The 12,158-nt window shown below is 54.5% G+C and overlaps 1 protein-coding gene across 4 annotated transcripts in view; it reads right to left on the bottom strand.

The window, feature by feature from the left end:
- The window catches only part of SH2B3 (SH2B adaptor protein 3), a 36,333-nt gene that overhangs the window by 5,092 nt on the left and 19,083 nt on the right, over positions 1 to 12,158 (bottom strand). The gene's annotated exons all lie outside the window — the stretch shown is intronic.

Here is a 12,158-nt window from a genome sequence, read left to right as displayed (position 1 = left end):
AGCCCTAGAAAGCAGAGACTGTCGCCACGTTTTTAAAAAAACTCAAATCTTGGAGGTGAAGACACCTTCCTGGGAAAGTGAAGAGTGGGTTGTGAACCCCTACCCACAGCACACAGCGTAGAGTCTCCAACTCCCACACTTGACAACCTGTCCTGCCTCTGAGTCTTAGGACAAGGAGAACCGGATTTGGCTGCAGGTGGGGGTTGGCAGAGTAGCTTGGCTACAGGTTCTTGGGGCTCCTGCCAGTGTGTCCCAAGGGACAAAGCCTCACACAGCTGGCCCCAGTTATAGCCATCCAGAAACCCACAGAAAACCTCGGGCCCAGAGTCTCCCGTGACTCCAGCACACATGGGGTTCAGAGTAGGTGGGAGATGCCCCCTTCCCTTCTGCCAGCAGAAGGGTCCTGACTGAGCTTGGCTGGAGCAGGGGCTGACCCTGTGGACTCTGCTCCCAGAGGGTAGGAAGCTCTGGGGCACTCGAGCCAGCATCTCCTGGGCAAGAGTGTTCTCAGAAGGGAGATCACCCCGTCACTGCCCCCCATCGCCACTTCCTCTTGTGATTAGGACTGATAAGATTGTTCCTCTGGGGTCATGAGATGATCAATGGCTGTTTCCAGCAGAGGCCAAAAGAAGATAAGAGTGGGGGAAGGAGCATGATGTGGGGAAGGGACAGAGGCCGCCCAACTGGCCCTCCAATCTCCTCCCTACGAGTCTGGAGATGGGTGAGGCACACCTGGGAACCACTACAGCCCCTCCCGATCCAGCGCCGGGTGGGGAGATGGAAACAAGAGAAAGGAACAAAGGTGAGTTCTCGGCACAGTGGCTTTGGCCAATCACCTCCACCACCTCTGCTCAGAAGGGCCCAGCTTGGGTGGGGGCTGACTTTTCAAAAGTTGGCGCAAGAGTCAGTCCCCAAAGCCATATGCTTAACGGTGCTTCAGAGACACAAACGCCAGGTGTTTCTGGTGGAAGGGTGGTAACTCCAGGGCTGGGCAGCTTGGCAGCAGGTCTTGGAGCTCCAGGTCTGGCCCTGGTCGTTGGACACAGCAGCCTGAGGAGAACAGCTCTGGGAATGAGCTCGGCCAGGTTGTCCAGCTAGCAAATCCCCGTCCTGAGTGACCAGCACCAGACAGGGCATTTTTACCTTCAAGTTCCTCTCATATGTTCCCCAGGACCCAGTTTCTCAGCCTGGGAGCCAGGGAGACGTGGGGAGCACAGGAGCCTCACTTAGCACCTACACAGGCACAGGACACACCAGAGCACGTGGAGAGGGGCCTCTGCTCCCCTGGCGGCTCTCAGAGTCAGCCAGCCTCTCGGTCTCTACTTCCTCCCTGCAAAACGGGTTAGGGATAGAGAGCTACTTCCATCTCCCAATTTTGCCGTTGGCCCTGCCTGGCCCCCCACCCTCCCCACTGGCTCTGGGCTCTCAGGATCACTGGGAGGAAGTAAGGCAAGCCAGGCCAAGAAGGGAACAGGCCTGGTCTCCCTTTCGGTTCCGCTCCAGACCCTGGGCTTGCCCTGCCATGTAAGTGCCAAGCCTAACCAGCAAAGCCACTGGTTTCACCCTGAATGTGGGGCCCCCATGCCAGCTCCACCCCCAGCAGCTGAGGAACTGCTGACCTGGCAGGCAGTGGTGAAGAGAGGATTCCCCCTCCTCGCCCACGGCCAGCCCTGCACAGACGACGGTGAAACTTGTCCTGGCTCCCCTCTGCCTGCTGAGTGTGACACTGGCTCTTCCGTCTCCTCACGGCAGCCCATCCACCTTGCCCAGAGCCACTCAACTCCAGGGGCTGAGCCCCAACCTGCCAAGAGTCAGAGCCAGCATCTAATGACTCTACTGCCTGATGTGGGGGAGATGCCAGAGGTGCTGCCCAGATTGGAGGGGCGACAAGAGTAGAGACAGACCACCCACCTGTGGCCGCAGCCCCAGCTGGACAGCCCAGGGCAGGACTTGGGCACGCTTGCCACAGTGGAGGGACTAGTGGGGCCTTTCAGGTTGAGCAGTGTGGTGGACAGAGGGCGGTGTGGGGAACTGATCCCAAACAGCAGCCACAGGAACACTGGGGCTTCGGGCTCCCCGGACCCACCTCAGAGTCACACTGCTTGGGTGATCAAAATGACCAAACCATTCCAGTATTCGCAGTAGTGGACGAGTAGTGAACTGTCACCAACCACACCTGCAGCATTCTCTCCCGGGGAGCTAGTTTTCCTGTTAGCTCCCAGCATCCAAAAAGACAGTTTCTTTTCTCATAGCCACTGTGACTCCAGTGTCAATAACCCATTTCTTTCTTTGCTCTGGCTGCTAGGAAGCTCAAACACAAAGATGTAGACCAGCTCTGAGACTGTCCTACAGAAGAACTTGTATTTCTACAGCTAACTTTATCTGGGCTTTTTGGTTCTCTCACCCCTCTAGGCACTGGGGTTCAGTCTTGACCCTGCCCTTGTATAACCCTGGACAAGCGATCAGCTCTCCATGCCTCAGTTTCATCATCTGTATGCTGGAGACATTTAATAGTCCCTCTCTCTTCACAGGGTTGTGTGGTGATTGGGTGAACTATTGCAAGTGACAGAAATGCCTGACTGATAAACAGCTGTTAAATTTCCAGGCTGGGGTCTGAGGCCAGCCCAGATGAGTAAAGCCTGCTCGCACAGTGCTCCAGTGTCACACAGCACTGCCGCTTCCCCTCCGAGTAGCCCAGGGCTGGGCACACACCTGCCTTCTCTGAGTCTTACAGACCTCGTGTGTAACGTACTCCTTTACTGCCTTCAGTGAAATCTACACATAACATCATCTACCTACATAAATACCCCAAGTAAGATAAAAGGAAAGTAATGGAATGTAATTTATATTAAAATAAAACATTTTTCAGTGCAACTGTGCATACAACACAATGAACTTACTCAGGTGCTTCTGGGTTTGTTTTGAAAAGATCAAGGACATGAAGGTGCCAGAGGGTAGGGTGCGCCCTGAGAGGGCAGTCTGTTCAGTGGATGTTAAAACTGGTCGGAAAATTCCACGTGCTTCTACATAAGAACAGAATTCTGGCCCTAGGGTTGGTGTGTCTTGTGGCTTTGGAGGACAGTCTGGTCAGTTCTGCCTCAACACACCCGTCCTCTCCAACTCGCACGGTCCAGGGGCCCCCTCTCTCCCCCTGGTGGGGCCTGGGGGCCTCGAACCTGCCTGGAAGGAATGAGACAAGACCTCACCTCTCCCTGCAGGCCTTGCTCTTCTCTCAACCTGCACTGCTCCCTGTGTGCAGAGGGGCAGGGATGGCCCATCCATCCAGAGTGCTCCAAGGTACCGGGCTGCACCCTCATAGCCATTCACACCACAAGACCCCCGCCAAGGGAATGGCTGAGCCCTCAGTGAGCTCCAGGTGCTGGTGCCCCAACAAACGACACACAGCCCCTGGCTCACAGAGCTGCTGCTTGAGGAGATGGGTACCCAACAGGCAGCAGTGCAGGACCGACCTCGGTCACACAGGAAGGTGGAGCTGAGCTTCCTGGGCACCAGGATGGCCCTGACAAAGGTCCTGAGGTGGGGGGAGCACACAGGCACAGACTGGCACACAGTGGGGTGGTCTCAGCCCCCAGGAGTCCCCATGGGGCCTTGAGACTGTAGGCTCATTGGAAGGTGAAGGAGCAGAAGTGGCAGCTGGGCTCACGTTAAATACCTAGGCAGAAGCAGGCCTGCTAGTTGGGCCAGACCCAGCTCTTACCCACCTCAGCCATGGACGCTGGAGGGGAAGACAGCATCTCATTCACACCCAAGCAGCAGAGGGCCTGGCACAGAGTGCCCCGTGGCGTGGACAGGCCAGGCCTTCACAATGGCCTTCTTCCCTCCACTGTAGGGACCTTTATCCCTCAAGTGAAGGCCTTGAGGAGAGGCATCCCCCCCCCCACCTCCCAGGCCACAGCAGCCCCCTAGCAGTCTGGCATCTCCCAGGGCTTTGGGGCCCTCACTCCTCTCCTACAAAGAGCAGCAGAGGAACAGAGCTCCACCACTTACTACCTTTGGGATCTTGATCATGGCCTTAGCTACAGTCTCAGTTTCTTCTTGGGTCACACGAGGACAGGAAGCAGATACTACTGACCTCCAGAAGTAAGGGGAGGATGAGAGGGGGTGAGGCCCTGAAAACTTACAGGCTCAGAGCAAATCCCAGACCCCAGTCATGGGTGAGTCCCCCAGGCCAGTGCCCAGAATGGATGCTGCTTGGATGGATAAGCAAACAAATGGATGAAACATCATTCTTGGAAATGCTTAATCAGGTCTTACTGATCATATCTAAACAACTGCCTTAAAAAAATACAAGAAAAAGAAAATGCCCTGTCTTGTTCCAAAAAAGATTTTAGTCGCATTACAGGGATACTCAGTGGGAAGGGAGAAAACCGCTGGAATACAGACCAGAGTTTCACTTGCCACAGATTTGTATCTGAGCTTCCTGGCAACCAATGCAAAGGTTTCTCTGTGAGAAGACAGCCTCTTGTGCATGAAGAATCTCATGCACAGCAGTCCATTAAAGGCTCTGAGAAGAAGTGGAACAGAGACACCTGCCGAACCCATGTGTCCTGCTCAGGAACATTTCTGGGGTCTGCACAACCACTGCCCACAACCTGCCCATCCTGAGTTTTGGGAATTAAGACAGTCCTGGCCTTGAGTCCCAACTCTGCCTCATCTTCCACAGACAAGTGACTTGCCTCTCCTAGCCTCAGTCCCCACTTCTGTGAGAGAACTTTCCGTGAGAATCTGGCAGTACAGTGTGTGTGGGGCGCTCCGGGTGGTTAAGCCTCGAGGGGATGAACACGAGGCCTTAGGAACCCAGTCTTAAGAATACCTGACCTGCTGGGGAGCAAACAGCCTCTCCTGAGGAAGCTTTCACTTCCACAGCCCTCTCCCCACTCCAAGACTGTGGGCCCACGGCGGCCTCCCTGCTCCATTTCCACCCTTGTGACTTCCACAGGGCAGGGTACGTGGCTATGTTTGCTGAGCACTGTCCGAAGTGGAGAAGGTAGAGAAGGAGGCATTGGAGGCCAAGGGACAGCAAGAGCCAACACCCAGAGGCCAGAAGGCTGCAGGGGAGTTGGCTGTGACCAGAAACGGTACTAACAGACCCCTCCCACCATCCCTTAGTGAGCACCTCCTGTGACAGTTTCGGACTGTTGAATTCACAGGCCAGCACCACTTCTAAAAACTACCCGCTTCACAGAAAAGAACATCATATTGAGAAAAGAAGGTGCCGGGACCAAGTAGGAAGGTCACTGTCCCAGAGTAAAGAGTAATCCTTGACATCAACTACGGTGATACTCCAGTGGGAAAGCCTGCAGCACTCTGCTCTGGGCCACCTGTCCATCTGAGGAACAGCGGTGGGTGCCTCCCAGGAACCCCCAGCAGCGCATGAGGCTGTTCTACCGCTACTTTACAGATGAGGAGCCAAGGCAAAGAAACCTCCCCCGCCCTGGGGAGCTGCTCCCAACACAGGGCTCAGCTGCAGCCGGTGGGCCTGGGACCTCTGACGTCAGCCTGGGACCTGCATTTAACACGGCCCTGGGTGCCTCTGAAACCCACTGAGGGAGGGGAGCGCTGGGCAGGGGGGCTGCACTCACCTCCCCCCTCCCCTCCCCCCTCAGACACAAGAGACTGGCAGGAGGGAGGGCACAGTCTGTCCCACGGAGACAGAATAGTGGATGCTGGAGGCAGGGGCTTGGGAACCAGGCAACCTGGATTTCAGTCTTACGCAGCTCCTGGGAGCAAAGGGGGCTCTCACAGGGAGCCTCCACTAAGGGTGAGGAGTCAGAAAACAGGGTGACATCATGAACCCCTTGAGAGATGGGCAGCATCAAAATTGAGTGGCCACCCATCACTCCTAACAGTGCTACTCCTAGGTCTGTCCAGCATCCAGTTACTTCCCTTCCCCCTCTGCTCAGAACTCTCCTGCAAGCCTATCTTGCTGGGTTTGGAAGCCCAGGTCTTTGCCCTGGCCCACAGGATGCTGCATAACTGCGTTCTTGTTACCTCCTCAACCTCATCGACTCTCCCTCTCACTCACTCTGATCCAGCCGCACTGGCCTCCACCATTCTTCAGTGTGCCAGTCACACTCCCACCTTAGGGCCTTTGCACCTGCTGTTCCCTCTGTCTGAAAGGCAGTTCCTCCACATCTTCACAGATCTGGCTCCTCTCATGTTTGGATCTCAGCTCGAGTGTCACCTCCTCAGGAAGAGGCCCTCCCTGACCATGGTACCTAAATACACAGGCACCACCACAGAACCCCCTTTACTTCTTTCACTACATTTACCAACCTATGAAATGTGCTCTCTCTCTGGGGACTCTTGTTCATGTGGCATCCCCAGTATCGAGCACAGTGCTGGTAGGTAGCAGGTGCTCAGTTTCATTCCTACACAAACACTCATCCCAGGCCCTTTGTTTGCCAAGCATCATGTGTGCGGGGGGTCAGTAGAGCACAGGGTATGGCCCTCACCGCAGACCCCCATCCCGACAAGGGCTGTGGAGGAGTGACAGTCAAGGCAGCATGGTCGGGGGGAGGACAGAGGACACAGGTTGGCACCCCCAGGCTCCAGCTGGCCAGGGGAGACGAGTGGCTGAGAGGAAGGCTCTTGGCACCTCATGAGACGCTTACCGACCCCATGTCACAGATCGAGAAACGGAGGTCCTGAGAGGCAAAACTCCTTGTCCTCGGCCAGAGGAGCAGAGTAGAGCTGGCCCCAGACCTTCGTCTGCCCAGCCCCAGAGCCCACAGCACCCACCTCCATCCAGCCCAATCCTCCCAGCTCATGTCTCCCACCACCAGGCCTGATCCAAACTGCAGGTCTTGGCGGAGAAAATCTCCCCTCCTCCAGGGAGCCTTCTCTGATCACCAAGCCATGGTCAGTGCGATTCCTGTGCCTCTCCCTCGGCACGGAGCTTATCAGTCCTGGCCATAATTTCCTGATGGTGCGGCTGCCCCCACCGTCTGACTGGGAGTTCCTCTGGGGGTGGGGTCAGGGCACCAAGCCTTGTTCCCAGCTGGGGCCCAGCACCGGGTCCAGCCCAGAGGAGGCACTTGGAGAGAGTTTGTCAGATGGATGGGTAAGTAGCTGGGTGAGTGCCTGGGGCCCCCAGCCCTCAGATGTCTGGGGAACAGAGGCAAATGTGGGGGTGTGGTGAGTTATCTTACCCCCCTGTTCCCCAGCTCCCCTGGGGGCAAACTGAAGGCAGTGAGCCAGTTCCAGGGGCCGAACAAATGTTGGAACTATGGGCCGCAGGTCACTTCCTTCCTCTGCCCCCAGCCAGGGCCCTGACTCCACGACACCACACACAGGCCCTTCAAATGCCTGCTTCAGCCTCTTTTTCTGTGTGACCTTGAGCAAATCACTTCGCTTCTGTATGCCTTTGCTTTCTCATCTGTAAAATGGGGGTGATAATGGAACGCACCCCCAAGGCTTCTGTAAGTGAACTTGCAGGTTCCCCTGAGTACACAGGAGTCTCCCAGATGCACCCAGTATGCTATGCGCAAGATCTCCCCTCAGGCTGTTCTTGTTGCCTCAGTCTCCCTGCCCTACAAGGGAGCAGGAAGGGGACAAGAGAAGCTTCCATAAAAGCTACATGGACCAAGTCAGCTTCCTCTTTCTGGCAAATGAGAGCCCACCAATGCCAGAAACAGACTTCTCCAGAGCCAGAGAGAAAGGCAGATACAGACATGGTGAGAGACACCCCAATATAACAACCCTGCTTGGAGGCGGAGTCCCCATCCTCTCACCTCCCTCCTCTGGGCAGGTGGCACCCCCAGATCACACCCTGAGTGACCAAGCATGAAGGTGGGGGCTACTTTTGGACCCTGAGAGGCCCCAAGAAGACCCTGTAGGAGTAATTAGCCAGTGATGTTGGGACAAATAGGGGCTGGGAGCCTGTCTAAAGACCCCCCCCAAGCCCATAAGAGTCCCTCCCACATGTCAGAAAGACAGGCTCACAGTGACTCAGACACAAAGCCCCCTCTCAGAGAGATGGAGACCACCCCAGACACACAGAATCACAGTGACAGGGAAACAAAGCCCCTCTCAGATGCTGAAGCAACCTCCCTCTCAGAGACAGAGACCCCCATAGAGACAGCCCCCCCCCAACACACACAGAACCAGTCTGGGATCCCCCTGACAGCCCTCAACCCCTCCTGACATGCGGGTGGCCTGGTTCACGCCGGGCGGTGGAGTGTGGATGAGCCAGGCGTGAGGATGGTCTGCTCTGAGGCCAGCGTGGGGGTCCACACCCAAGGTTTGGGGGGGGTCTGTGGCTAAAGAAGGACCAACCCTGGAAGTCCCACTTCCTGCACCTCCTCACAGACATAGACGAGTAAGTGAACAGACCCACAAACTGACCTCCCCTCCCCTTCCCTCCCCTCCAGGTTGATGGAGGGCCAGGCCGCCCGGCCTGGGGAGGGATGTCCTGGGACGGGCCTTGCGGAGGTGGGAATGGAGGGGCCTCACTAGCTGGCTGCATGCTCACGCCTCCTAGGCTTCTCTCCCCTCCACACCTTTCCTCCACACAGGGCACCACGCTTGGCCCAACCCTTTGGCAAATTAGGATCGACTCGCTTCCAGACCCTGGAGCTGTGAAGAGTCAGCACTGCGAACGGGCTGCTCGGCCACAGCCTCGGCCAGTTACCCCTTGTCCTGGCCAGCTGGCCTGAAACGTTCTTGAGGATAGAGGTGGTGTCTGTCAGGCAGCGCTGAGCCAGCACTCAGGCCCAGATCAACTGGGGGTCCCAAGCAGGGTCAGAGGCCCAGCCAGACCCCCACCCCCACCAGCTGCAAACCAGCTGCTGCCAGCCCACGCCTTGAGCGACCACATCCTGCTCCCGATGTCCCGCCAGGAATCCTCCCTGCCCCCACGTGGCCGCGAGGCCGCAGGCCAACCAAGGCCCGTGAACCTTTACCCCGGCTACGCCTCCCTCTCACAGGGCCTCTCCGGCCACCTGAGTGCCAGGGACCTCTCGGGGCCACGAGTGCCGGACTGTGGTCACCCCCCCGGACAGAAGGGGAAGCCGTGGCTCCCGGAGGTCACGCCACATGCCCAGGACCCGAGCCAAACCTCGCATTGTCCCCGGGGCTTTCCTGCTGCACAGGAGGGTGTGCTCTGTGGTCTTGGGGGGGAAGCAGAGGGACCCACCCGAGTCTGCCACAGGGCCAGGGTCCCAGAGCTGGCCGGCCCCCCAAGGCTTTCACAGTGTGCCCACCTCCCGGCCCTGCCGTGAGGCCAGGCCAGCGGAGAGGCTCCCACCCCAGCGGTGCACCCTCAGCCGCAGCCCGGGCCCGTGTCTGCTCCGCGCCTGGCGCCCAGCGAGGGTGGAAAGAGATGTGGTTTAAGAAACAACAGACAACCTCTGTCACCGGCCTCGGGTAGGGGAGCGCACCAGAGGGGAGGGGGGCTCGTCACCACCAAGATCCCCAAAAGCCCCTGACATTGGCCACCGCCTGCCTTCGAAGAATGATGATTCAGAAGAAGAGGTGGAAGCCAGGGCCTCTGGGGCCTGAGGGGCTGAGTTGGCTAAGCAGAGTCAGCCTCCGGCTGAGCTGATGGAGAGAGAGCCGAAGCCCCAGCAGCCACTGCCTGGGAATCTCCACCCTTCCAAGCTCAACCTGTCGTGAACTGTTACTCTCCTTAGCCTGCGTTTAGCGAGTGCTTCCTATGTGATACGCCTTGACACGCAGCATCTCACTGACACCAAAAAACAACAGGAAATCACACCAGCCACAGAGAATAAAAGCCAGCTGGATTAAATAATTAAAAGTGAAAAACAAAACCAAGACAAAACTGGAATAGAAGAACCTAGGGAATTATCTGATCTCAGGGTCGGAAAGGACTTGGTAAGGAGGAAAAGCAACGAGTGAAATGGTAAAGGCAAAGAGCACTATTTCACCGCCCAGACTTGAAAACCTCCCTAGGCCAAGGAGGGGACCAACTGAAAAGTCAGATGGCAAACTAGGAAAATACTTGCAGCGTTGTGACAGAGAGCTAATATCCATGTAAAGAGTTCTTACAAATCATCAGGAAAGAGGCAGACGGTGCAGGAGACCACACAGATGGCCTCTAAGTCACAGGAAATGAACATGACCGAGAAGCAGTCAAAATCCATGGGGACATAAAGTAGATTAACGGTTGTCAGGGGCTGAGGGGATGGGATGGGGACTGACTGCTGATACGCACTGGGTTTCTTTCTGAGGTGATGGAAATTAGGTCGTGGTGACGGTTGCAAACACAGTGAGTAGACTAAAAACCAACGGACTGCACTTTACCATGGAGCATTTTCTATCACATGAATTACATCTCAATGTTTTTTAAAAAGAGATACGGTCCATTCTATTCATAATCAGAAAGTACAATATAACCACTTCACCTGGAAGTTGGCAAAGGTTTTTAGAATAATACCCAGTGCTGGCACCACTATTTGAAGATAAGTAGGTATAACCTTTCTAGAAGCCTATTAAAAAAGGATTTAGCATTCGCATTGGAAGTAGCTAGTGCGCACGTGAAAAGACGCTCAACATACAATCAAAAACACAGATAGTAACAAGTGTTGGTGAGGATGTGGAGAAACTGGAACCCTCACACGTTACTGGTGGGAATATGAAATGGTGCAGTACTTTGGAAAACAGTTTGGAAGTTCCTCAGAATGTTAAACATAGAGTTACCATATGATCCAGCAATTCCACTCCTAGGTATATACCCAGGAAAAATGAAAACACGTGTGTCCAACCACAGCTTCTTCACGAGTGTTCATGGCAGCACTATTTGTAATTGCCCCAAAGTGGAAACAACCCAATGTCCATCCACTGAGGAATGGATAAACAAAATGTGATCTGTCCATACAGTGTAATTATTATTTGGCAATAAAAAGGAACAAAATACTGACACATGCTACAACATGGATGAACCCTGAAAACGTGATGCTAAGTGAAAGAAGAGTCACAAAAGGCCACATATTGTCTGATTTCATTTATATAAGAACAGAATAGACAAATCTAGAGAGACAGAAAGCAGATTAGTGGTTGCCTGGGGCTGGGGGGAGGGGACGAATGGGGAGTGACTGCTAATAGGTAGAACGTCTCTCTTTGAAAGTATTCTAAAATCATGCAGATAGTTGCCCAGCTCTGTAAGTATACTAGAAACCATTGTACACTTTAAATAAGTTAACTATATGATTATGTAAACTGTATCTCAATAAAGCTTTGCAATAGAAAGTATTAGAAGCACTCATAAAGCCTTTCACCCAGCACTTCCCCTTCTAGGAATTAGCTCAAGGACATAATCAGAGATGGGCACCAAGATTTATGTACAAGATGTTTGTCACAAGGTTATCTGTTTCAGCAAAGAAGTTAGAAATGATTGAAATAGGAGTCTAGATAATCAATATGTCATGGCCTGTCGGTGTAAATGAAATATTGTGCAGCCAGTATTTAAAAAAAAAAAAAAGACATTCTTGAAAAATATTTAAGAAAACAGAAAAAATGTTCTAGATACGTTAAGTAAAAAAAGCAGGTAACAAAAAACTGTGGTAAGTGTCAGTCTCACAGGGGCTCCAGAGGTAATGAGAACAAGGAATTTGCGAATGCTGAAGGAATTCAACTGAGGGGAGAAGTTAGAAAGAAACACGACAAAGATTGCAAAGACATCTACTAAAGCAGAAATGCTGGCTCTCTCTGGGCAGTGGGGTTGTGGGTGGTTTTTCAGTTACTGTTCTATAATTTCTCCCGTCAGCTTTATTAATCGAAAAAACAAAACCAGAAACACCAGGAAGTCAAACACGGAGGCCCTCGGTAAGTTAGACGGTTTCCTAGATTACACGGAGATTTGAAATGAGACATGGCAGGGCCTCCAGTTCCAGACGGTTCCCTGGAGAGAGGTTTTTCTCTCTCTGCTGAGTTGGCCGTGGACTTGAGACACCCTCACCTCAGCTGCAGTCAGGAATCAAGTCAGGCCGTAAGGGGAGGTCCCCAGGCATCTGCCGCAGCAAGGGAGGACCCAGAGGCCAGGTGGCCGGTGCTGCAGTGACCCCCGCTCCCGGCCCCGCCATGGACGCCCACTGGGTCCGGAGGCTGAGCTGTCAGTGGGATCCACTGCCCGAGCAGAGCAGCGGCCTCCTCCCCAGCTCAGAGGGGGATAGGAAAAA

This window comes from Camelus bactrianus, chromosome 32, assembly GCF_048773025.1.
Source record: "Camelus bactrianus isolate YW-2024 breed Bactrian camel chromosome 32, ASM4877302v1, whole genome shotgun sequence".
Classification (NCBI taxonomy): Eukaryota; Metazoa; Chordata; class Mammalia; order Artiodactyla; family Camelidae; genus Camelus; species Camelus bactrianus.
The sequence above is the reverse complement of the archived record's forward strand: the minus strand, read 5'-3'. Positions and strand labels throughout refer to the sequence as shown.